Source organism: Cavia porcellus, unplaced genomic scaffold, assembly GCF_034190915.1.
Source record: "Cavia porcellus strain 051 isolate PalLab524CR breed Dunkin Hartley unplaced genomic scaffold, mCavPor4.1 scaffold_10, whole genome shotgun sequence".
Classification (NCBI taxonomy): domain Eukaryota; kingdom Metazoa; phylum Chordata; class Mammalia; order Rodentia; family Caviidae; genus Cavia; species Cavia porcellus.
Window position 1 is genome coordinate 30463233 of NW_026947493.1, and position 26850 is coordinate 30490082.

Consider the following 26850-nt stretch of genomic DNA (forward strand, 5'->3'; position numbering starts at 1 on the left):
GTGCTACCTTCTCTCATATCACAGAGGGTAGGACAAGGAAGGAGAGCTGCCAGGGAGGAGGAGGAGGGAGAACAAAAGGGCTGCATGGATGAAGGAGGGATGCTGCATTAGCTTTTTACAAGAAGTGAAACTGGGAACATATGCCACATAATTTTCATATTGCAGGGCTAGGCAATACTGTTATATGTGCAGAGAGAAAAACTTTGTGAAAGAATTGTATGACTTTTGAATGTTCCCCTGTAGGAGGATCTTCTCCAGTGTCTGGATATTTGAGCAGTTAAATGTGTCCTTGACCGTGATTGCAATTTTATCTAACCACATCAGATACTTGGGTGTAGGTCTCTTATTTCTCCCTGCCTTCCTTATTTTACATAATCTTGCACATCCTTCTCATTTAATTCTCTCTGAATCCTATGATGCTGTTAGTGACAATGCTCTTTAAGAACCTAAGAATGGAAGAGAAGTGGAGCTGTAAGAAGGAGTGTTATTGACATCGGTGACCTTTATTGCTAGGAGATGCTTTATTATGCATAATGATGGAGGTTTTTTGTAAGCTGTTACTCATTTAGCACTGATTTTCTAAAATAGCTTAATGAGCATGTCAGGAACTTTGGATTTGAAGACTCATGCCTTGTGTCTGTGCAGAGTTTTGAATTGTTACTGCATATTACTTAGGAACCTGAAGTTCTTTAGAACTACAGGTGGAGAATCTGAGATCATTTGGACTAAATGCCTCCAGAGTGATGAGAATAAAAGTAGGAACGCTGGTTCCTTTACTGTATTGTGCTCCTGTTTCCTCTCATGACTCCCTCTTTGACACTTCTGTAACACTGTATACTTTTGAATCAAATGGTCTCTCATGGGCTGTGGATACTAAAGAGGGCCTGTGACTACCACTGTGAGAAGTACTCAGCATTATCCTGCACTGAGCCAACTAACTGGGACATGATGAGTTCTTATAAGTAAAGAGCTGAACTCATTTGACTAACCAGGTACTGTGCAGAAGGTAAAGACATGCTTTTGCCATGTTGTATACACTTCTAGGACTCACCCAGTGGAGGACAGACATTTTAAGAAATTACTGCAGCATTTCTCTTTGCCTTGAGACATTCAGAGATAGTTCTCAAGGAACAAACTTGTTAGCTGAGCTCTGAGAAGAGTCACAGTTGAGGAGGGAAACGGAGAAGCCTGTCCTGATGGGAAATGACAACTGGCATTGAATTTCAGAAACACGGTAGTGTCTAGTTCATGTGGTGCGGTTCAGGGTACCATGTATACTGCCCTTGTAGGAGAGCCCTGGTAGATGAGGCTGGATGGAAGGCCACTGGCCCAGGTCATGGCCATCTTTGCAGTGTGATGAAACTCAAGGTCCACTTATTTACTCCTTTCATAAATTCTGGACCTTGAGTGTATATGTTGTCTTCCAGGTAAGTAGGGAACATACTGCCAAACATGAGAGACAGCATCTATGATCTCAGGTAACTAACAATCCACTATGAAAAACTGAAAATAAATGTATAAAAAGATAAGCACATGTTGTATAAAGAATACCAGGAAAAAATTATAATGTGCTTGACTATAGTGGGGAGGAAAGTCAGAGGCCGTGATGGGAAAGATAGTCTTGGTATTTTGAGGCGGTATGGTATTTTAGCTGAAACATAAAGGCTGAGCAGGAGCCAGGATGGGGAATAGAGAGAAAAGAACTGTAGGCCAAAGAGCAGGGAGGACTTGTGTGAGAGAACCCAGTGAGCCCAAGGTAAGGAGAAAAGTCCACTGGAGACACCATCTGTAACAGGGCCGCATCACTTGATGCACAACCCCATAGGCCAGGCCGATCATCTTGGGTCTTCTCAATACAGTGAAAGACTTCAAAATAGGATAGAGATGAGCAGCTTTGCATTTTTTAAGGCTCTTGTGTAAGGAATAGTTTAGCATGGACAGGAGGGAAGCTAGAAACCCAGTTAGAAAAGACTTTTGTACTTCTACCCAGGTAAGAGATATACAGTCATCTTTGGGTTGGTAGAATTTGAGAAGGAAATAGATACTTTCAGACTGTGTGTTGGAATAGAAGTGCAAAAGTGTGCCTATCATATTCCTGGATTATGGAATCAGGACCTTATTTTTACATAATTGGTTGTTTTTCTCCCAAGGACAAGATTCTTTGATGATCTAATAGAAGAAAACTGAGTCAAGCAAGGAAATACTGCTCTGCTTTGTTTCTAGTTGCTGTGACTGGTTGTTAATTTGTAGAATAACTCTACCTTCTAGTTTTAGAGATGAGGAGAACTCATGACCTTACAATGGGTAACACTGGATTAGTTTTATTCCAGTATTAAATTAATTTTGTCCGCCATGTTGGAACTTAGGACTCTGGGAAGCCAAGCCAGCACCTCCCCTCCCTGGTAAGCAGAAGCAGGGTGGCAGACTGCAGCCCTTCCAGGGGGAGAACTAGCAGTGTCTCCTGAAATCCACGCCATGTTGGAACTAAGGATGCTGTGAAATCAAATGACCATTCTGCCTCCCTGCTTAGCAATAGTGAACCTACTGCTACATGGCCTAGAGTCAAATATCCCACTTCCCATATCCTCCTCCTCCTCCTCCCCGCCCATTAGCAAGTGGGAACCAGAAATCTGAGCATCTCCTGGGAGATTGACCATAGCAAATAAGGGGGACTTTCTTCTACCATTTCTTTGAAGGCAAATATTTTTATTACTGTTTTGCTCTTTTCTGATTAATGGTACTGCTCTATTCAATATTCTGCTTTGATAAGTTCTATAGTGTTCTATATTTCATCTCATTTTGATATATGGGATTGAAAGAACAACTATTATAAAGATAACAAAATATACTGTGATACCTATTACTGTTATCCTGGTAACCTGCTGTGAAGTTCTGTACAAATTTCACTGTACGATCTTAGTTGGCTTTATTCTGACTTGTTCTGTTGTATACTTTCAAAATAAAAAAAAAATTAATTTTGTCCTCCCAATCCTGCATATCCCAAGACAGGATGTTATCAGTGATTTGTGATGTTTTGGATGCAAGACTGGAGAGGAAGGAATCCTGGAGTTAACGGATTAGACCCACTTAAGTTCAACTTGGTAAAGCAGGAAGGCTCCTATGAGTGTGTCCACTGCTCTGCTAAAAGCACAGGAGACAGTTTATTTTGGTTGAAAGGAAAAGGTATATTCAAAGCCAGTTCTGAAGGAGACAAGACCTTTGCCTCAAAACAAATCTCCATCTCAGCTAAGGAGAGGGAAGGATGGTAGTTTATGCTCTCAGCATGAAAAAGTTGAGAAAGCAGACTATCTCTTTTTAAAAAATTCCAATTGCTAAAGATCTACCCATCCTCTCAGTTACAAATATTCCTATAGATGACAACAAAATTTTTTTAAAGAGTTCTTTTTAATAATTACACAATTCTAGACTTATCCAAATGCAAAAACAAGTGATTTTGTTTGCACATGGCATCCATGAAGAATTCCATGGTTTCCAACAATTATAATGATTTTTATAACCACATTTCTAGGCTGGAGTCAAAGGCTTTTCAGTTCTACCTGAAGCATGAAGTTCATGGTGAAGAGAAGGTAGCAAAGTAAGCAAGCAAGGGATGACCACAGCCTTTCTGTCCCTTATATGTTATTTAGGCTCCTTAAGGCAGGTAGAGCTCACACCCTTAGTCCTAGTTTCCCTGAGCTTACCATGGCACCACAAATTCATCTCAGCATCACACACACCTCTGAAAAAGCCCAACTACGACTGCTTGAGGCTTTAGGGGGATATCCAGACACAAGTCATTTCACTAGTCTAGGATAAACTTCCACTTTTTACTGTTGTGTGTATGTTTGCTTCTTTTAGAGGACCAGTAGGTTTCTTAGACCACAAGTTGTTGAATCATCTACAGGGAATGAGTCAGTCTAAGTTAGGGTCTACTGAAGATGCGGGGTGCTGGCTAAAGACAGTCCTCATGCCTAAACTTTCTCTTTGCTTGCTGGCCCTCCAAGATGGAGAGACAAACTCTGTAGGTACTGGCATTCTACCTTTTCTCCTCTGTAAAGTCCTTCTTCTTGTGCTCTCACTTCCCACTTCTTCTGCAAGTCTGAATCTTTCCTACTTTCTGAGGTCTAAAACCATTTACTCTGCAAACAGGCGGTAACATATTGTGCTCTGGATTTAGCCACCACATTCTTTCTCTGAATCAGCAAAATCAGGTTATCTGTTTCAATATGAAAAAGGAAAAGTAGGAAGACACTCTAAAATAAAAGACAAACCTGCCACAGGATTGTCTGTGAGAAAAAATAAAAACAGAACAGAAATTGGAAAGTAGACGTGTATCTAATCCCTGGGCTCTTTATTTCCCCTTTCTCTGAAGCCAGAATGGTGGAAATAGAGCCCTGGGTGGAAAATAGGAGTCCTGGAATTAATCTTAACTGTGGTGATCACTCAGTGACATTCCGGACAAAGCCATGACCTTCTACTCACCTTGAGTTTTCACCTTTAAAATAAGGCAGTTGTGCAGGACAGGCCAGCTCCAGTGCTCTTTGCAGAGCCCACAGGCTGTGAAGGTGCCTTTTTCAACCCATGAACGATTTGATTTATCATTGCTTCTTCAACATACATATGAGGCTGATTATCCAGGGAAACATCTGCATCGAAATAGCTGAGAATTGGGTTTCATTCCTTTGGTCAGGCCTTGCCCTCTGTGCTTGGCCCTCCTGTACACAAATAGCCTTTCTCCTGAGCAAGCCTCCTTTGTCGTATTGCAGATTCTTAATCAGGAGAGGAAGGAGATGCATCCCAAATAATTTCTTGAGGTTTGATTCACTGTTTGCTTAGCAGGATATTATTTTTAGCTATATTTTAAACTCTAGTTTCCTTTCAAGTATGCATAGGAGGGAAATGAAGGACGCAATTGGGAAACAATAGAAAAGTCATTTAGAACAAATAGGGAAAGCTTTGGTTAACTCTACAAATGTTTTGGAAACACTTCCAGACTTTCTACAGAGCCTTCAAATACACAACCTGTTTCTTGTGTGGAGTTTAAATGGGGTGTGTATTGCTGCTTTCAAAACTAGCAAGAGTTATAAAAGTTTTGCCTCCAAGGTAATGAATGCACGAAACACATCATCCTTTTGACTATCAGCACACCCTGCTTCAGACCCTTGTCTGAAGATAAAGCTTTATCTCAAGTTTTCTACGTCTAGTTTATAACTGCCAAGTTACACTACTGAGGCCTGTTTTGTATTGTGTGCATTTGGAGCACTCATCTGCATGGAAGCCAATGCCCCTTAACTATATAAAACAGATATTGCAAAATACTCCCTGCCTCTAATTGGGATCGAGGCTTTAGGACTGAATCTTGAAACTTAAGCTCCTTTATAGTCTCCCTTTTATGTTCCTGACCCTTTGCTAACCTTGCAGCACTTGGCTGCTTCCTGTTCTTCCTTCTTCCCTTAAAGGTGCCATCAGTTTTCTGCTCTGTTCCTTACCTGCAAGTGGTACAGCCCGGGTGACATCCATCTACTAGGCTTCACTCAGGGCTATGAATCCTCTGAGTTAGGAACCATGATGTACGGAAACAGGATGTGGTTTTGGCACCAGCTTCCCTTTTACCTGTGTCTTACTACATTTTGACAGGCACCTGAAGTACAATGCCCTCAGCAGCAGGATTTAACCTTGGTATGCCACCTCCAATTAAGGTGTCTCTGGATAAAAAAACAGTGAAATGAATCTGAGTGGCTGATTCCTCAATATTTTTATATTTAATTTTATTTTTGTTCCAGTTGCACTGTCTGTCTGGGCTTTTTTTTTTTCTGATTCTACAAAAATAGGTGCTGTTGGTGAGTTTGATGAGCTGTTCTCTAGAGGAAGTCAGATGAAGCAGCGCTGTCACCCTAAAATATATTTGGTGGAAGGCAGACCTGCTATTGTTTTGATACTTTCACATATAATAGGGCTTTAATTTATCATAAATGTCTAGTCTGCTGATAGCAATGAAATTCATTAGAGATCATTCTCCAAATATACAAAATGTAACGCATTAGATGATTGAGAACTTGGGAAAGGGAAAATACTATTAGTGCACAGACTTTTACAGAAACTGTGCAATGGCTAAAATGAAATATCTGTGGACTCTATATCCTATTTGTTTTCTTTATTTTTGTCCCAACCTGCAGTATTGTTTGTTTATATTGGACTTTCTGGCCTTTAGGGAAATCTGAGAGCACATATATCCAACCTTGACAAACAACAAAATTAGGATTCTCACATCTTCTACATATTCCATTTACACAAATGAGAAGAGTTCATTTGACCTTCCTAGAGCTGGAGTTGGACAGGTTTTTTTAAAGTGACTTTAAACATTGATGCCTGTAGCAAGACGCACTGCAGCCCACTCCCCTCTAACGATGCGCATGACCTGATGCTAGGAGCTGCGAACATGCGGCCTTATGTGAAATGCAGGGTTGGGGGTGGATCTGGTACTGAGCAGTCTGAAGGAAATAGGGAAAGTACCTTGGACTACCCAGGCAGGCCCAGTGTAATCACAAGGAGCCTCAAGGTGCCAGAGTGTGGCTGAGAGATCTGAGCAACATCCTGAAGGTGTAGACTTTGAAGGTGGAGGAAAGGGCCCTGGAGCTGAGAAATCTAGGTGGCCTCTAAAGTTTGCAAACAAGCCCACGGAGAATTCAGCTCAGCCCATACCTTGAGTGCAGCCCAGTTGAAACCCATGCCACTTTTCAAACCAACAGAACATCAAGATGATGCCTTGGCTTGGTCTGAGGTCATACTTTGTTGTCATTTGTTCCAGCAGCCCTGTAACACAGTCTCATGAGTGAGGCAGTGGTTACTTTATTTTCTTCCCTATAGTCACGTAGTCTGGGTACAAAACAGTTTTTGTTTCATTTGGAGTTTTACTCTCTTTGAAATAAAAATTTCTTTTGCACCAAAATGGTTCCAGCATTGAATATACTTAATGGAATAGACATGCACTCTATTTTCTTCTTCCTATTCTCTGAGATTAGATCAAGAAATACTCATCATCAGATATTAACACCCTTAGCATTGATATTTTTGTTTCCTTGTACAGTTTGTTTGTTCACAGTGAATGTTGTTATTGTTATCATTATTTTTATTATTTAGTTTGTTTTTCTAGCTTGCTCAGACTTCTTGACCTGTCTTGTTAGACTAAGTATGAATTTCCCAGTGTTTTGTTCTGCTTTCTTCTTCTTCTACTTATTAGTCCTCTCCTGAAGATTTCCTGTGGTTTTTTGTTCTTATTAAAATCATTTTTAGTCTGAGATGCGTGTCTAAAGATAAGCACTCCAGAATTGAATCAATCTGAAAATACTGCTGTGTTTCACATTGTTTTAGTACAAGTCAGGCCTTTGCAGAGAACTTCTGTATAGTAAAACCATTATGTCATCTATAAAGTACTAGACAGGTATATTATTGCTTTGTGTGTCCACCACAGCAGAACTGTCTTTGGTACAATTACTTGCTTTGTATTAATTAAGAACCAAATGAGGAGTGGACTTGTGTTCTAAGGCAATATTACCTGAATACTTTGCATATATGTGCAATCAAAACCTGCACACCACAGGTCAGGTATAATTGGATCGATGTGAATCCATTATATTTATGACATAACTAAGTAATTCATTCACTTAACAGATCTGTATTACATGTCTACGATATTTCTGAGAAGAATGACTGTATATGGTTTTTTACTGTCCCTTAGAATACTTATGTCGTTGTTATGTAAGTCACCAGTAACAGGGCCTGTGGGGAACACCTACCAAAGGGCAGACCCCTCACTTGAGTAGTAGGTTGGAGATTCTATAATGAGCGATAAGATCAACCCACATTTCTTCTATGAAGGGAAGGCCTCAGGGAAAAATTTTTTTTGCAGATCATAAGTAGTGCTCCATTCTGTCCCAACCCCTGGTCACCCTGGTCACCCTGGTCGCCCTAGGAACCAGCAAGTGATGGCTTCTGTCTGTTGACCAGCCAGCAGTCTGCAGACCCAGGTCACGGATATTTAAGTAACATCTTGACAACTTCAGAAAGCAAGCCTGCTCACTTGCTTGCTCACTGGTGTTCTCTCTCTTTCCCTGTCTCTGTCTCTGTCTCTGTCTCTCTCTGTCTCTCTGTCTCTCTGTCTCTCTCTCTCTCTCTCTCTCTTTCTCTCTCTCTCTCTCTCTGTGTCTCTACCTGTCTCTCCCTCTTTCATGGATTTTTGATTTTGTTTTCAAACAGCACACGATAAGTATCCCAAGCTAGGCTTGAACTTGTGAGCTTCTTGCTTGAGTCTCCTAAGCACTGAGATTGCGGGTTTCTTTCAGTTCAACAAATCTCTGGCCTCTGGTTATAGCTCAATGACAGGCTCCTTGTCTAGCATGGGCAGAGATCCTGGGTCTACTGCCAGTAATGTGCACATACAAACTGAAATAAAAATGCTTTCCCTTCTATAAACCTATCTTCAGAAAAATTTTCTTCTAGCAGATCAGCAGCTGGCCTGTCTTGCTAGACTGATGCTGTGTATGAATGAGTCCCCCAAGTTTGTATGTCAGAAATGTAATCCTCACATCAGCAGTGTGAAGAAGTGAGATCTTTATGAGATAATTAGGTCATGGCAAGCTCCGCCCTCATGAACAGATTACAACCACTTTATTGAGAGTGGGTTAACTATAGAAGCTTTTTAGTATCCTCTTGCTCATGGAATGCCCCATCCTACCATGTTAGAATGTACCAGAAAGGCTCTCACCAGAGAATTCTCAATTCTGGACATCCCAGCCTACAGAACTATGAACCACATCAACTTCTGCCACTGTAAATGACCGAATCTACAGGATAATCTTGAGCCCCATAATAATGTTTCAGTTAATTACTGACTGCATTTATGAGAATGAGATGAGATGACATTGTCACCACTATTATTATTTTGGGCCAGTGTACTCAATAATATTGGCACAATGGTGAAATGACTTAACAATGCATTTCTCAGAACATATCCCATTGTTAAATGACTCATGATTATACTCTGGCCCAACACCACACATGGGCTAATGTAGAGAGTGTTAGCAAAGTTCAGAAAGAATGAGCTTGGAGGACTCAAACTTCTCACCAGCCTGATCATTTTTGCTTCTATAAGTCTGCGAGTGTCAGCTCTGCTTTAGTGAAATCATACATGTTTACCAAGATATCTTGGTAAAGTAAGCAGCTGTAAAATGAGGCCTTTTTTCAAGAAAAGAGCTGTCTATTTTAGTGTCAGGGAGCTAGAACACAAAGGTTAATGATCTCCAGGCTATCAGTATGAATGGTAAGGTTAACCACTCATTATGGAAGATGAAGTAATTATTTTTTAAGACTTTTTGAGGCAGAGTTTCACTATACAGTTCAGGCTGGCCTTCAACTCACTTTGTAGCCCAGGCTGGCCTTGAACTCAGAGCAATCCTCTTGCCTCAGCTTCCTGAGTTCTGAGAGAGCAGGTATGCTCCATTATGCCCAGCTGAGTTAATATTTTGATATTGTTTTCAATATGTCTTACCTATTCCTTCTTACTTTGCTCTTTGAATTCTTTCACTTTTACCTTGTCTTAGTTACTTTTCTCATTGCTGAGACAAAATACCCAGCACCCACAAGTTAAGGGAGGAAAGGTTTAATTAGCTCACAGTTTGTAAAGGTTTGAGTTCATGGTTGGCTAATTCCAAGACCGGGTGGCACATGGTGGGCAACAGTTCATGGTGACAGAAAAATAACAGAAGGAGGGGGAGAGAGAGAGAGAGAAAGAGAGAGAGAGAGAGAGAGAGAGAGAGAGAGAGAGAGAGGAAGAAGAAAAGAAAGGGGAAGATAAAGAGGAAGAGAAACAGAAAAAGAGGTCTCTTTTTATTTTTTATATTATATGCAGGCTACCCACCCTAGGGTGGGTGTAGCATTCACACCCTTAATCCCAGCAATGGACCAGGAATCAATCACAAACTCTAGAAGCCCACACCATGGCTGCATGAGGATTCAAGAGGAGACACAGACACAAACTGTAACCCATTTTGAGGTCCTTACTCTGACCCTCAGTTCCAAATAACTGTCTTCTCACCATAGGTCTATAGGCTCCTGTATTATAAGAAGTAACACTGCTTGCTTTTCAGTTCTATATTTCACCCAAGGCCTATCTGGCTCTTTTGGTGGCAGGTACCTTCAGATCCAAGCATCAGAGCAGCCCATCAAAGACATACATTTTACATCTTGTCAACTCTCAGCTGTTCCAGACCCTAACATCTCACTCATTGGTCATTCAAGAGACTCCCTTGCCTCCAATTATTCATGGGTGTCAGAAAAAGAAAGAGAACACTAGAGAGGTATAATGTGTTGCAGCATTTCAAAGGTGATTACTTTTTCTTTCCATCAATCATGTAAAGAAATTTCTCTTACTCACTTGATAACCCCATTTTTCCCTTTGAAGAAGAGAAGCTGTCTTTCTACCAAACGAGCCATTGAATTAACACTGTCATTACTGACTTTTGGACTCATTAGGGCTTATTCAGTATTCCCAAACTGTACTATGGTCTGAAAAGTAATTTCTCCGGTGATGGTATGAGAGAGAGGAGTGATAGTTTTACAGGAAACAAATTGAAGATTGAGTCTTCAGATTTCCAGGCTGGGAAGCCATCTACTCTTTCAGTTGGGTAGTTAATAAAAGGTTAACTTTGCTTTGAAGATTCAATACAACAATGCCACATAGATCACTGGTGTGTTTATCTGTATGGGTTAGGGAAGATGGTCAGATTGTCTTGATAGGTGACATTTTGGCTCTGGATCAAGAAAGGATACTCAGTTTTGAATTAAGAATTAAGACTTCATAGAAAGAAAACATTTAGAACAGTGCCTGGCATACACAACTGTGTAGGGGCTGGTTGCTGTCAGTATTGTTACTATTGCTATCCTAATCATTTAAATTCATATATTTTTGCCATTGCCTTGTCATTTCTAGGAGACTCTGCGGGTTGAATTATTGTGTTCCCCCAAATCTGTATCAAAGCATAATCCATAATACAATAATACTAAGAGATATGGCTTTTGAGAGGTGATTAGATCAGTAGGGATCTATGTGCATGAATGTAAAGAGTCTTGTATGAAAGGGCTGGAGCAAGCTGAGAAAGCTCCTTCTTTGTCTTTCTACTTGCTGCCATGTGAGAATATATGTGTCCTTTCAGGAGGATGCAACAACAAGACATCATTTGGGAAGAAGAAGATAGCCTTCACCAAACACTGAGTACTTGTGTTTTGAGCTTGACTTCTCAGACTTTGAAAGTATGAGGAACAAATGCTGTCCATGTAACCCATTCTTCATGAATTACTCTTTGATATTTTATTCTATCAGGACCAAAGAATAAAGAGATTAGATTAGTCTTTCACCTCTCCTATAATTTAATGCAACTGATTTTTATTTTGGTTGTAGAGAACTTGCTTTTATTATTTAGATTTGTTACTCAGAAGACCACCTAAAAATAAATATATTTATGTTTATATTTTGTTCATTCACTTGGAAAGGGCAAGCCAATTCCAGCGAACAGGCAACTCAGGAGATGGTGCTTCCAGCATATGGAAGAGAAGAATTGGCTGCTGCCTTTGGCTGCTTATTATGGAAACAGGAGAGGTTGAACAGTAAGATGATAACATCCTACTTCTGAGAGTGTAAAAAGAATGGGCAAGATCAATGCAAAAAGCCAGCCAAGGAAGACTTCTAAATGCCATGCAACACTGAATTTCAACTTCAATCTCTTGAAAACAGCTGCTGTGATTGCATATTCATAGTGGCTTCAAGGAATTCTAAGTAGATGATGAGCTGGGTGCAATGTACCTATATGCTGAGTCTAATCTCCTTGGCACATTTGCTCCTATTATTTTTCTTTGTAGCATAGTTTTATATTCTCTGCCACAGTTTTTATGATCCAGGAATAATGGGTATGGGATTCAATAAATATTGTAGTAAAGGAAAGAATGAGGCCATATCTCATTCTTATAGTTTGTTTGTCTCCACTGCAATTTTATCTTTACTTGTATAATTATTTGATCAATGTCTGTATCCCACTTAGAGTGTAATACATCACAGTTTCTTTACGCAATCTAGTGTCTAGCAAACAAGAAGTACTTACTATATGTATGGAATGAATGTTTGCTTGACAGTAGATATCTCTAAAGCTTAGGCAGAAGCTAATAGGAATTGGTGAAACTAATTCACCAAACTAATTCACGAAACAATTGGTGAAAATTAATCAAAGTCTTTCAATATTTATAACACTACAAACATTATTTTTCTTAATCTAATTGTCTTGTTGTTGTTGTTGTTGTTGTTTGGTCTTTTTGAGTCAGGGTCTCGCTATGCAGTTCAGGATGGCCTTGACTCACTTTGTAGCGCAGACTGGTCTTGAACTCTCAGCATTTCTCTTACTTCAGCCTCCCAAGTACTGGGATTACAGGCATGTGTCATCATACCTGGCTTTAATTTTATTTTTATATGTAGAAAAGTACAATTTCTGACTTTGGTAAAATCAGAGACTGTAAAAGAATTAAAAGGGCAAAGTCATCTTCTCCTCCCACTCCAATTTTCATTTTACAGAAGTTTCTTTGTGACTCTTTTAGTATAAAATGAGTTTCCTTTATCCAAAATGTGTGAGGTCAAAATGATTTCAGATTCAGTTTTTCAGATTTTGGAAGACTTGCATAGACTTGCATAGATTTTATTCCTAAGCCATAAATACAAAAATCTGATAATTTCCAAAATCTGAAGTTCTTTGAATGTTAACTCTTTGCCCCAAATGGTTCAGACTTTGGAACATTTTTTATTTGAAAATTTTCGCTTAAAGGTGCTTATCTATTCTCATGCAACATTTATACACACAGAGAGTGTGATTCTTTTTCACTTCCCTAGTTTGGAGAATACCAAAGCCTGAATTTGTTGGTGGGAGACATCTGCTTACAAACAGCTCAGCTTAGCTCTACCTTTTCTTTTCAGTGGATGCCTACCTTCATTCTGCAGATGATTTCTGCTGGAATTGGTGAAAACAGCTTGCAAATCAAGTCTGGCTCATTGTTTTGTCAATAAAGTTTTATTGGAATACAGTTACACTCATGTATGTATGCATTGTTTATGAAGATTTTAGTGCTATAATAGCAGAATTAAGTTGCTGACACAGAGAACATATATCCTGCAAAATGTGCAACACATGTTGTCTGGCCCTTAAAAGTAAAGTTTGCTGGCTCTTTGTGTGGGCTATGAGAGACCAATCTATCTCTCTCTCTTGTTGGCTCAGGTAGAATATAGTTTCAAAGACAATGCAGGAGACACCACAATTGTTTAGTGTTTGTGAATCCTGTAGTATCTGCTTTCTTTTGGCAGATGTTTGACAAGAGGTTCAGGTAACCAGAGGAAACAGAGAAGATCCTGGTGTTTATGGTTATTATTACTACAGTTTCTGTAATTAGGATCCTGTTCACATTTCTCAAAAAAAAAAAAAATACACATGTATCTTCATATCCCCCAATCTCTTTGTTTAAAGGAATTCTCCTCATTTATTACCAGATAGTAATTAGCCATAACATGATGAAGTCACAGCCCATGTTTATTACTGTCACTGGGTAAGTAGCACAGGGTGCCCAGTCTTGCATTTCCTGTTAGATCCTCTTTCCATCCATCCATGATTAGTATTTTTATAGGACAGGCTGCCATCTCCTTGGAGATATAAAGACTTAGTATGTTCTGTGAACACACCATGGTCGCTAGTGGAGAGCACTGAGACTGGACTGAGGTGCAGTACACTTCACCTGTGTTTGGTGGTGGGACAGGAAGGGGGAAACCAAGCACTGACAAAGCCTTGCAGTTCCTCGGGAGGTGGAAACTGACCAGGTGAGCAGTACAACAGAGAACTTGGATTTCATGCACAGCCTCAATCTTGAATTTTAATATATACAAATATTCTAAATGTATTTAAAATGTAAATCCCAAGGCCTCTGCTCCAAGCACTCAAGTGTTCTCGACCTAGCTTTGGTCCCAGGAATATGTACTGTAAATAAACTCCTCAGATGATTATGAGAGAAACATTCCTTAGACCAAAGATGGAAAACTTGCTGTCTTAGAAAGGCGTCTTTCTACCTGCTGTTCAATTCTCTTCTCTACTTTCTCTCATTATGCGTCATGAACCCTAACAGAGATAAGTACATGGGCTCATAGGCAGTGAGAAGACCAGAACCCTCGCCTTCCTTGTCTTTCTTGCCAAGGTCCTAGGTTCTGTGCATTTCTTTCCCTCTATCTTGAAAATGTTTGTATCTAAGAAAATCACTGGACTCAATTCTGAGTTATCAGTCAACTGTGCCTTTGGTGAGTAAGTAGCACCAGTGTCCTTCTGATGTTATTTCTTCCTCCCCACTTATTTCTTTCCTGTGATATTATAGCAGAGTGGAGAATTCTTATTATTTTACTTTTATCAGGAATTCTCCAAATTCCAGCAGGTGCAGTTAGATTGTCCATGTCATGCAGTCCCCAGCCACATCCCTCTCGTTCTTTGTCTTTGTCCCTAGCATGGTGTCTGTAGAGAAGGAAAGGCTCAGGAAATGTTCCATGATACAGAATGGGGAAATAAACAGTGATGATAAAGAAGGAGGAAATGAACAGATGAAGGATGCAAGACAGAGTAAATCTTAGAAATTTTGCTAGCAGTACAGGAGACCCACAAGGCTAAGGTGCTAATGTTTTACTGACCTGAAACCAGGTCTGTCAATCCCGGAAATTAACAGCTTGATTTTAAATGTGTGTCTTTTAAACCTGAAGTTGTGTCACATAGCTTTCTCCTAGCAAATGTCACCCTACCCTAAACACAGTCATCATGAGCATTGACAAACAAGCAAACAAACAGTGGATTTTCTAAGATCACAGGAAGTATTTTAGGAAGGTTAGTTTTGAGATGCATGTATTTTATTAGGTTACTTTTATTTATTGTCTGGATCTACATTTTGAACTTCTAACTAATGGAAAATCATATTGAAATAAAAACAATTTTCCTTCTTTCAAAATTACATGTCTTACCATTAACCCAGTTTGAGTTGTCAACATGCCACCTTAAGACAATGACAGTAAATGATAGTTTGTAATCTTTAAAGCACCCTAGAATGGAAGAATTCTATAATTAGTGTTCTTACTGTAACATTTTAATAGTTGGTATAATATTGCTTGACATTCTTGGACCTTCTTTTAGAGCTCATGAACAATATGAAGTCATCCCCGTCCCTTTCTGGTCTTTGTGCTTCCGGGTGGAATCCTCTGGCGTCTGGCAGAGGCTGCAGCCCCTGGTGGCCTGTGAGGTTAGTGTGTGAGACAAGAAAGAGCTGAAAACTAGGCACTCAGCGAAGCAGCTAAGAGCTTTCTTCTCATTTCCTTCCCACACATCTTTTCTCTTGAGATCAATATTTTCCAAAATACAACCAAACTAAAAATCAGAGGGGAAAAGATTGGGTCTCAAAAGGGGGTCTCATGTGAATGATGGAAGCAAAAAAGGACGGAGGGTGAGGATGGCAAAGGGCAAGGAGAAGAGAAGGCCGGAGGAGGAACAGCCCCGGGGAGCAGGGAGGGTGGGAGCCTTGCCAGAGGAAAACTAGTTCCAGGTATTTTGAGACTTTTGTACAAGTGAAAGCTCAAGCCCTCTTCCAAAGAGGTCCTTTCTTAAAGAAGCCCCCACCCACAGATGCTATTATCCTCTGGCTCCAGAAAAAGTAATGTCTTCTGCCTTGAAAAAGACCTTCTTTCTGAAAAGGCTCCTTCTAAAAGCAGGTGCCAGGAGCCCGTGTCCCAGTTCTTGCCACAGCATTGTCTGCAGCTCACAAGTGCCCTCCTGGGCTCTGCAGTGGCCTTCGGAGACTCACATCTTCCAGCCTTTCGCGCTGTGTTTGCTTCCCCCCAAGGCAACAGTAGCTGCACTTTTCTGTGCTTAGGAACCTGGGTTGTGCACTTATTCTCAGCAGCTTTTTGTCTTCCCCTGACCCCGTGAAGTATTGTTTTCTCTACCTTCTGAAGAAGGTGTGAGCCTCTGAGACCAAGTGGTTTGTGCAAGGACACCTGTGAGTGGTACAGGTCAGATGGGGACTCAGGTGGTTCTCTCTTACACTCCTTCTCTGTCTGTCTCTGTCTCTGTCTCTGTCTCTGTCTCTGTCTCTGTCTCTCTCTTAATTCTGAAATAATTTTAAATTTGCAAAATACTGTTAGAAACATAGCTTAAAGAATCCCTCTACGCTCTTCCACCCAATTTCCACTTATTTCATTATAGTCTCTCTAAATGTACATGTACAATATATATGTATACACATATTTTTTTCCTTAAGTGTTTAAAAACCAGTTACAGATCTGATGTCCTTTGTTTTTTTGATGTCTATCATCTTAAGAGAAAAACATTCTCTAAAATCCAGGCATGGTGGTACACTCCTATAAGCCCAGTACTTGGGAGGCTGAGGCAGGAGAATTGTTTGCAAGTTGGAGACTAGCTTGGGCTACAAAGTGAGTCCAAGGCCAGCCTGAACTGCATAACAAGGCCTTGTCACAAAAAGACCAAACAAACAAAAAAACAAAAATCAAACAGATAAAAAAATTCTCTTTGGGAAAAACATATACAAGTATCCATTCAGGAAATTAACATTAATATTGAAAAAACTTTTCTTACCAAGAGACCTTATTGAATGCTGACAGTGTCTTCTTTTCTTTCTTTTCTTTCTTTTCTTTTTTTTTTTTCTGGTTCAGGATGCAGATCACCAGTTAGACTCAGTCCTCCTGTCTCTTAGTGCCCTTGAGTCTCAGCGTCTCTTTGTCCTTTATGACCTTGACAGTTTTGCAAAGCCTGAGCTTATCACTGCTTTCCACAGTGTTCCTTAATTTGGGAACCTGGAGAGACGTTTCTTCATGACTAGAGTCAGGTCTTGCATTTCTGACAGAAATACAACAGGATATCATATTCTGCTTGACATACTATATCAGGAGCGACATGATGGGCATTTGTGTAACTCAGGTGATGAGTATTAGCTTTGATCCCTTGGCTAAGATATCCGTCTGGTTTCTCCACCTCAAAAAACCTATTTTTTATTTGCATTAAAAATTATTTAATGCAGAGACATTTTTAGAAAATTTCAGTATCTTGTTTGTTCATATAATTTTATTCTTCTTTTAAACGTAAGTATTCACTTATGCTTTTGACCTGAACTGGTTACTGTTGTGATATTGTATATACTTGGTGTTTATAACATAGCATTATAGAAAACACAGGCATCGTAGAACTGTTACAAAATTGAAGCTAATTAACACTTCCCTCATCTAACATAGTTGCTTACCTTTTGTCAAAAAAGCAGCTAATATCTTATTTAACAATTCCCTACTATGAGGCAATTTTATCAACTATGTAGCTTCGTGTTGTATAATATTTCTCTAGATTTTCTTATTTTACATATCTGCTACACAGCGATTTTGCCCTTCTTAGTGTATTCATTTGTTTGTGTTAACATGACTTCATCCTATGAGTTGCGGTCAGTTGGTATCATCATTTTGTTGTTCCAAATTCCCTCAGCATAGCCAGGGACCACTTCTTTCTGGTTCCTGTGTTCTTTTGCTGTCCCCCATCATTTTTTCCAGCCATTTAATGTTTTCTGGCACCATAAAATATTCTACCTCATCTCATTCTTTCCCTGTCTGTTCCCTGGGGTCAGCCATTCTCCAAGAAGCCCTGACTACCCCTTTATAGTGTTGGGGAGTAGAATTTAGCAAGGAAGCTTGGCGCTCAGGTGTGCTCATGGATAGTGGGGTCTCGTTGATTTTCAGTCTCTCAGTGATAGAGCAAGGGAGGTCTGTGTGCCTGTTTATACACACACTGTATCTATTTCTATGTGTTTTAGTTTGTTCATTCAATCCTGTGCATTCATGGTATGTCACCAAATCCTGTAACAAATCCTCGAAGCTGTTCCTTCTGCCTAAAATACTCTGAGGTCCTTAAATGATTTTTAATTGTCATTATCCCCAGCAACACTTCACTTTGGAATGCATTTTTTTTCTGAGAGGAAAATATATTTCTTAGTCCACTGAGTTTTGTCTGTTTATTTAACCAGCTATTCATTACAAACAAATCACCAGCACATAAATATAAACAAAAAAATTACAAAATGGCAGCTTAACATTTTGCCTTACATTATCTCCAGTTATTGTCTGAAGATAAGGGAGGGGGACTGAATTTTCCTCTGATATTTCAACCATACATCACATTAGGACTCTTTTGCCTTCTGTGCTGCATTTAGTAGCAAAATGTAGGATTTGATCAGAATTGGTGTAATGGTTTCAATCGTGTTTATTTCTTTTTCTCATAATTAATTTTGAAAATAATTATTTTACTACTAGGAATGCTCTATAGCTATACTGAATCTCACAAATACCATTATCATCACTCTATTACATGATGTTTCATAATAATTGCCCTTAATCTGCATTTTCTACATGTACATTCATTGTTACTCATGGTCGCCTCTGATCCACCCATACCCTCCCAAAAAAGACAAGGAGGAGGAGGAGAGGGGAAGGAAGAGTAGAAAGATAAAGAATAAATTCTCTGAAAGCTTTTGGTTGGGTCTTATTACCTCGTGGTATGACTTGCTAAGAAAAAAGTAAAAGCTCTCTCCTTCCACAGGCACACATAATGAGTGTATGAAGAAAAGTGTATGAAGAAAATTCAACTCATTTTATAACTTGGCTATTTAAAGAAAAAGAAATAGGCTTTCCTGAGTTTCTGACTTAACATTAAAGTACTGGACTTCGTTCTGAATATTTTGAATATTTATGGTGCTTGATGTTTGGACTTTTTAAAAGGTCACTTGAAAATGAAGTCACTTTCATTTTAAAGTAGAAGGTGAACATGAAAAAGGAAAAGCTTTTAATGAAACCCATGATGTCGGTTCTCTTGCAAAAGGTCTTGGTTTCCTGTAGTAATTGTATTGCTTAATGGCTTTCCTTTTGTGCAGTGATTGTGTCTTGACATATGAAAGTATTTCAGCTCAGGGATTAGGAGAAGCCGGTAGCGCTTAGCAATCTTAGTTACCTGGCACTTTTGTTTCAGCCCAGCTGACTATGGTAGATGAAACATGTCAGCAGTATCCATACACAATACATAGCATGCATGACTATCTTAGTTATTTTACTTGCTAAAGATAAAACACCAGTGTAACTTGAATTAAGAGCAATTAAGGACATCATTTTAAGAATTCAGGTGTGACGATAGGGAAAGCACATACGCTGGGCATTGTGAGAATTCTGGGCTTCAGGACCAGGACCATTTTCTTGGCCTCTTTCTATCTTGTATAGTGTGTGAGTTTTGCTATAGGAAATACAAGTCCTTCAAGACGACCCATGGTGAAAGAAGCATTTGGTCAAATTAGTCTGAAAAATGGTCCACGCTACATCTACTGACTCTTAGGATTTCTCAGTATGCTTTTAAAACTTAAAGTCCATGGGAAGGTCTCTAGAAAAGAAATCTGTTTAACCTCTTTTAAAAAAAAATACTACTTTTTTTTTTTTTTTTCCATCAGGAATTGAACACAGGAATTTGCAGTTGCCAGATAGGCATTTCGTCACACAGCTATATTCCTGGCCCGTGTTTAACTTCTTTAACCCCATGATTTTTAAACTCATATGACCATTGTTTTTGCAAAATGTCACTTTAGAAAAACCACTTGGGAAATAAGGAATTAAATTTAATTGGATTCTTGAAGTTAGACTGCATAATGTTTAAATAGAATGAATGAGAACTTATTAAGCAACTTACTTCAAGGTCTCACTCTGTCTTGAGATACTTGGTCCAGTGTATTTTTTTACTGCTTATATTTGTGAATCTCAGCAGAGGAACTCTTCTCTCAAGGTTGTTTACTTTCTACTACACCCACAGTCCAACTTCCTAAAGGAATGATAGGTTAGGTCATTGGTTCTCACCATAGTCAGCCTGCTTTCACAAATGACTCCTCAGTTATAGTTCAGAATGTACCCTTTCTTACTGCAAAAGACAGATAGCTGCAGCCTTTTCTGGCTGTAAGTACATTGGTTCCAAACCTTGTCAAGGTTTTTGACATTTTGTTAGCAGAATTCTTAATGGTGTCACTTTATTCTTTGAATCCAAACAAAGTAAGTGCTAGTTAAGTTTGTCACAATGTTCATCCATTCATTTCTTCATGTTTTGGGGCAACTAAAAGGAGATGAAGTGTAAAATGTTCTGGGGCTAGGCTTGAAGCTCCTAGATAAAAAGACAACTCATCACTGAAGACTTGAGAGAAACTAAATCTTCTGAGAGCAGGTCTTCTGGGAAACTGAGACGATGCAAGTGTGAAGAGGGTGGTTAACTCTCAGACATGCAAATGGTGAGAGACAAATGTCAAGAGTATAAACTTCAGTGATTTCTACCAACCAGAATCACATGTTTTCATAGTGAGTTCCAGCACCCTGCTCCAAGAATAAGTAGAAGGAATAGCAAGAGCAGTAACACTATTATGTCACTTATCCATGAACCCAGGCCAGCTGTTGTATTAAATGTTTTTGAGGTAGAGTTTTATATATGAAACGCGGCCATTTGTTGAATGGATGAATGTATAAATAAAGTTTGATTTGTTTTTGTGCCTAAAGGGGGAAGACCTTTGGGTACTCTGTAGACACGAAAGGTAATGAGAAACATCTTGCCTCAAAGGATTTTATAATATAGAGAGAAGATAGGGCAGGCAGGTAGAAAGCTGGCATGTGTGAAGGTTTAGAAATAAGGGAAAATTGTATGCATGCATCAGATTGGCTTGTCCTGATTCTAGCCTGTGGACTACAGCCATGTATTTCATGCTCTCTAAGAATCAGCAGAAACAAAGCTGTGTTCTCCACGGTAGAGCAAGGATGCAGGTCTCATCGAAACCTCTTGATCAGTGCACATCTGTTAACATACCAAGTCCAAGTAAATGATCATATCACAACATAAGGGAATATACTCTTCACAAGGATGAGTATGCTCTTCAGAGAGAGGAAGTAGAAAGCCTGAATTTTTGCTGAAAGACATATAATCTGGGGGTGGAGAGCAAAGGCAGGAGAGAAAGGGGATTTTGAAATAAGAGAAAAAGAGAGAGATAGATATAGTGCTCTGAGTGCTTATATTCAAAAGAGGAAGATTGTGCGGCTGGTGATGTCTCAAGATAACATGTCATAGACAATGACAACAGCTGTCATGCTGATATTTTGTAAGGTAGTAGGGCAGTATTACCGAGTAAGGCAGTCTACTCTCCCAATAGCTTTTGCATGCACATATTTGTAAATGTGATAGTTTGAAGGAGTCACGACACTTTTGAATACTGAGAAGATTATCCCTACTACTTAATATGCTCAAGGGAACTTATTTTCAGACATTAGGTGGGGCACAATATTTACCTGCACAGTTAACAAGCAACTTGCGAACACAAGCAGTCAGTTGGGTTGTTAATTAATGTTTAATTTTTTAATTGCTCACACCTGCACACATTTCCCCCAATAGGAAAGAAGACCTAATTTCAACCCAGGGTGATAAGAGTTGGGATTTTCTTTCATGAATCTCTAAGTGATCACAACTTGTCTACATTCTCAGGTACTTAATAACATAATACAATCAAGAAAAGTGCATGATCAGGAACTGGACATAGGGGAAATTAGTGTGGGGACCAAAGGAGGTGATGGATCAGCATCTCTTCTGGAGGGCAAAGCACTGCATCTGGGAAAAGGTAGCACAGATAGGTGAAATGATTAGCATTAAGAGAGTTGTACATGCTGGTTTTATTAGCTTGGAGCTATCAACCAAGGATAGTATGGAAGACATAGAATGCTGTATGCTGACAGAGTCAGGAGCATAAGCTAAAAATCCAGACTGCTTGGGTGGGACTCTTGGCTCATTTACTTACTAGCTCTGTGACATTGGTCAAGTCCTCATGTATTCTAATATAAGCTGGAAATGATAATGGGTACATCTATGGGTTACTGGAATGACTAAGTTAATATACAAATTGTGCACAAATAGTGCTTAGTATATAATGAAACTTGTACAAACTCTTAGGTGTTTCTGTTCTTGTTTTTGTTATTGCTGTACATGGTGGTTTTCATCATTGGCTCTGTTGTTTATTGTTTCCTTTATTTTGTTGTTAAAGTATTATATGCTACAGATTTAGAGGTGATGACAGCCACCTTAACTGGATCCTTTGCATGACATCTTGGAATATTAGCACCAAATGGCTAGAAATATTCTTTTCTAGCTATCTTCTCAGATATCAAATTGGAGGTAGCATGCTAGAAGCCACTTTGACTTATTCCTCTTAAAGCAAAAGTGTTACACTGTGTGTACATTTCAGAGCTGATGACACTCCTAACTTCTCTTTCTCTACTCTTCTCTCCACTTGCATCTCATATCCTTCATCTTAAGGTCCAACCTCTTGATTTTTTTATCCTCTTAGCATTAACATTTGTTATCATTAGAAGGTAAATCCAGGGAGCCAGGGCTCCAGTCTGGACAGAAACACTGTTTTTCCTTTAAGCAATATGGATAACTTACCTGTAGGTTGCAAAGAGATTTCATTAATAAAACATTCTTTGAATCTGCCATATAAAATGCATTTGGAAGGGTGAACCGTAGTCACAATGCCAACTGTGGAAAAAGAGTCATCCATGGAAAGGAGAGAACAAACACAGAGATGCATTATGTGGGGAAATACTTCACAGCCGAAGGATAAGATCAGTGCTTGTGTAATTGTGCTGTCCAACAGAAGTACTCTACTAACAACATGTGCCATTTTGTTTTTTTCTGGTTCAACATAAAAAATAAAATACAAGTAAAATCCTTTTTGGTGAGTCACTGTTTTAACACATTGTATCCAGAATAGTATTATATTAACCTATAATGTAAAGAAGTTAAAAGAATTCATTCACATTCTGTTTTTCTGGTACTAAGTCTTTGAAATCTGGTTTGTATTTCATGCTTCCGGTTCATCCCAGTCTGAACCAGCCATGATCTAGATGATCAGTAGTGACATACGGCCAGTGCTGCTCTGTAGACTAAGCAGAACTCACCTGTGGTAAGGGTGGGAGAAAAGAGAGATACAGGCTAAAGGAGGTGAAAGAGGGTTTTGCTAACCACAGTAAAGCTGATATGAGGGCTGACAAAAGATTTCTCTTTTAAAGACAGCAGAAACCAATTTGTCAGCTATAACTAGGCTTCTTGCTGCAACATGAGAAGTTCTATAGGAATTTTTCCTCCTTCCTTATCCAGGGGATAGCACACAGCTGCACTTTAACCAAATCCTTTGAAAGGAAGAAAAGTGCCATCCAACTGTTTAGAATGTAATTATTTAGGAATTTGCTGAAAGGGCCTACAGAGTAAAACTAGAGAAGGAAAAACCAACGCAGCCCTAGTGCACCATCCTTCTGTCTCATGGACTGTACTTTTACTCAGAAGAGAAGCTCCCTGCCTCAGAATAAGTGGGCTCATTCCATGCACATCTGAGCTCACAACATAATTGAACAGTGGGGTCCCCGGATAGCATCCTGGATGAATCTAAGGAACATCTGGGTTGGCTTTCCTTCCACCAGCCACGTTTGGTCACAGAAACATGTGGAAGTGATTCAGATATCAAGTGATACCCCCAACACCCAGTTTTACCAATGAAAATAAATAATAATTATACCTCAGTTCATTTTGTCATTCACCAGAAGTCTGGCATGTCAGATGTGCTTATTAAATATTTGCTTGAAAGAACTGGTAGATAAAGGAGCAATTCCTTTCTGGGCAACAACAACAAACTCCCTGTTAGAAGAGTCGCTGTATCAGTGGTAATATAGAAATAAACACAGTACAATCCCCTCTTACACTTTCTTGAGCTTAATGGCTTCAGAACATCTGGATGGACTTTATAGATGTCCTATCCTATCCACCTTAGAAGGTAAGTCCTTGAAGGGAAATCAGAGCCATGCACTTCTGAGCTCAGGCCTGGCAGTGAACACCAAGTTGCCATTCCACAATAGATCCAGCACCTTCCTGTCAGAGGCAGAAGGAAGCAGTGGACTCCCCTAAGGCACCATGTAGTGCTACCTAAAGAGGTAGCCTCTCAGCTGCCAGCTGAAGGAGAAGGATGAGCTGAAAAACTCAAGGGCAGCAAGAAAAGTATGTTGGGCAGAAGAAAATTTTGATATGATAAATTTATATTATTTTGCTCCTGCATTCTGATTAGCCATCTCTAAGGATACGGTATATGTGAAAGTGTTCAGAAATGTATAAACTCCTTTATGAATGTAAAGCATTATTATTTCATGGATTCCTTTTGAGAAAACTGAAGTTGAGTGATGGGAGAGCAGAATGAATATTTGATAGGCAGAGAAGGAGCTGTGCATTCCAGGCTCTTTCTCCAAGAAGAAACATCACCAGCGTCACAGCAAACTGCTCCCTTAGCTGCACTGCCCAGAACATGGGCACTAACTGCATTATTCAATATAAAAATAATGGCTCCCTCTCTAAAATATATGTCTCATTTACTTTCTGGGACTAGTGTTCCAGAAGAGAAGGGCTGTCCCTGTGTTTTTGTTGGACCTCCAGGCCCCAGAGCAGGGTTTTGCATAGTACAGCCAAAAACCTGTTGTCAGCAGGAGGAGGTAGGTGGAGGAGAGAAGTGGCATCCGGTGTTTATCTATCTTTAATTGATCTGCTGTTTTGGTCATGAGTAAGAACAGGTTGACCTTAAACTATACATAACCAACCCTGAAGTAGTTTGCTGTCATTTTAGACTGGATTTTTTTTTATAAAGTGGGTAGTACACAAATTATTCTCATTTATTTTTTAAAAGAGGGCGATTTCAAATTTCAACATAATAAAACAAGAAATTTGACAATTTTTTGGTGCAGCTCCAGAAGTTGCCTCTGCCAGGAGATGCTGTGTATTCTCCTAGGTGCTAGTTTGTATCCTGGCATACAGTCACATACAGCAGTGCTTAAATTTGCTCATACACTGGTCTGAATTTCTTTATGTGTTTCTGAGTATTGGAGTTTTGGAGCTTTGTCCTTATGAGAGCAACATCCGCCCTTTTTATTAACTTCCTATCATACGAAAGCCCATAATTTGTTTATACTTATATTTTACCAGTCTAATACTTCAGAAATGATTTTAAATAAACATCTTTATATGTATAATGAATATGTATTAATGCATGTGTCTAGCTTAGAGTCTTAGTACCTTCCAAATAGGGTAGTATTCTTATTATTCAATCACAGTTGGGGAGGTTTGTCTTGTTTATTTAAAAATTTGGTATAGAAAAATCTTTTTCATTCAATGTTCTTGAGTGACAGTTTCTTAGTTGACAATTCGTGACATGTAAATGTATGATGAAATCAAGTATTTCACTGAACACACATGTACACACATATGCACAGATAGTCTCTAAATATGTTTTGTATCACTGAAAAGTTTGTGCCTTGAGACTAGGAATCCTGATTCAGGGATTCCTAAGACTAGAAGCCCTAAATTACTGCCATGTGTGGGATTCCTTTCATTTCCTACTATTCATATCCTAAATCTTAGTAAGAGAATTCTGTGTATTTACATAGAGAGCAACACGTGCATCCCAAAGAAGCAGCCCTCATGCTTTGAGTTTTCCATTATCATGACTTTTATTCTTTCCCATTCTCAGGATCTCTAGCTTAACCCTGCAGATTTTAAGGAGTCAGCGTTGTTAAGAAAAATTAGGGAGGATAATTCAGAAAAGCAAACAAAATTTTAAGCTTGGACACAGACATCAGGACTGTCAGTAAGTTCTTTGTTAAATGGAAAAAAAGTGAAACAAAAGAAATTGCACTGTGGTTTTTTGGACCATTTTCTAAATCAGCATAGCCCTGCAAAGTGTTGGTCAGAGTTCGCTGCCCTATTAGGAATGGGCAGGGAAACCCTGATTTAATTGCAGCATCCATCTGGATAACAAGCTCTCACTGGGTCTTTAATGATAGAGTAGGGCTGTCGGGTGGAAATTCCCAAAGCCCACAGCATTTGAGCCTTCGCGTGGACTAAAAAGAAAAAGTGAGGAGTTGCTGTACAAGTGACTTCAGCAAGATACAAGGTCTTGCAGATCAATATCAACCAAACCATAAAGGCAGGTGATAAGCTAAGCTGTGATGAGTCAGATGGCACCTGTGGGCTCTCTCTGACAATTGTGGTAGCAAGTCCTTTATTTTGAACATCATGTAATGAAGGAATCAAAACAGAAATAGGAGACTCTTTACTTTCTCTAGGTAAAGGAGAGTATGCAATTTTGACTGCTCATCTATCTTAGTAAGGTTAGTGTTCTTTAGGAAAGAAGAAAGTATATTCATTCATAGTATAATTCCTTGCTGTGTGTGCTTATTTCATTTAATATTTATTAATAGAATATATATACATATATATGTCTTAGGATATACGTCCCTGTCTGTAAAGAATACTTTTAAGTACCATCATTTTATGTATTTTCCCAAATAGAAATCTGAATTTTACTATCTCTACCTCTGTACTGAATTCCCTGAGTAGCTGATTACAGACACATGTTCATGACCAGTCTTATCCTGAAATAGGGAGCTTTTAACCCATGGATCTGTTTGTAAGCTATGTATTTTAGAGGTAGGAGATTCTATATAGTTTAAAGGGCTCAAGGATAATTTTTAAAGCTCTTATGAATGTGATAGGCATTAGGCATTGAGAGTGATTAGCAAAAGGAGAAAACAAGGGGACATTTGATTATGTGGTTGAAAATTAAGTATTTTGACAAGAAAGTAGAACT

At 39.2% G+C, this 26850-nt stretch overlaps 1 protein-coding gene and 1 long non-coding RNA gene across 20 annotated transcripts in view; one reads left to right on the forward strand and one right to left on the reverse strand.

The window, feature by feature from the left end:
- Fhit (fragile histidine triad diadenosine triphosphatase) overlaps positions 1-26850 on the forward strand; it is a 1402288-nt gene that overhangs the window by 1065591 nt on the left and 309847 nt on the right. The gene's annotated exons all lie outside the window — the stretch shown is intronic.
- Positions 21504-26850, reverse strand: part of LOC134477863 (uncharacterized) — a 147640-nt gene continuing 142293 nt past the window's right edge. For 2 of the 4 annotated variants that reach the window (XR_010050105.1, XR_010050108.1), the window contains 3 exons: positions 23740-23858; positions 22611-23125; positions 21504-21779 (listed from right to left, as the gene is read on the reverse strand). This is a non-coding gene — a long non-coding RNA (uncharacterized LOC134477863). The remainder of the gene's footprint in view (positions 21780-22610; positions 23126-23739; positions 23859-26850) is intronic. The other 2 variants (XR_010050106.1, XR_010050107.1) reach the window with 2 other exon arrangements.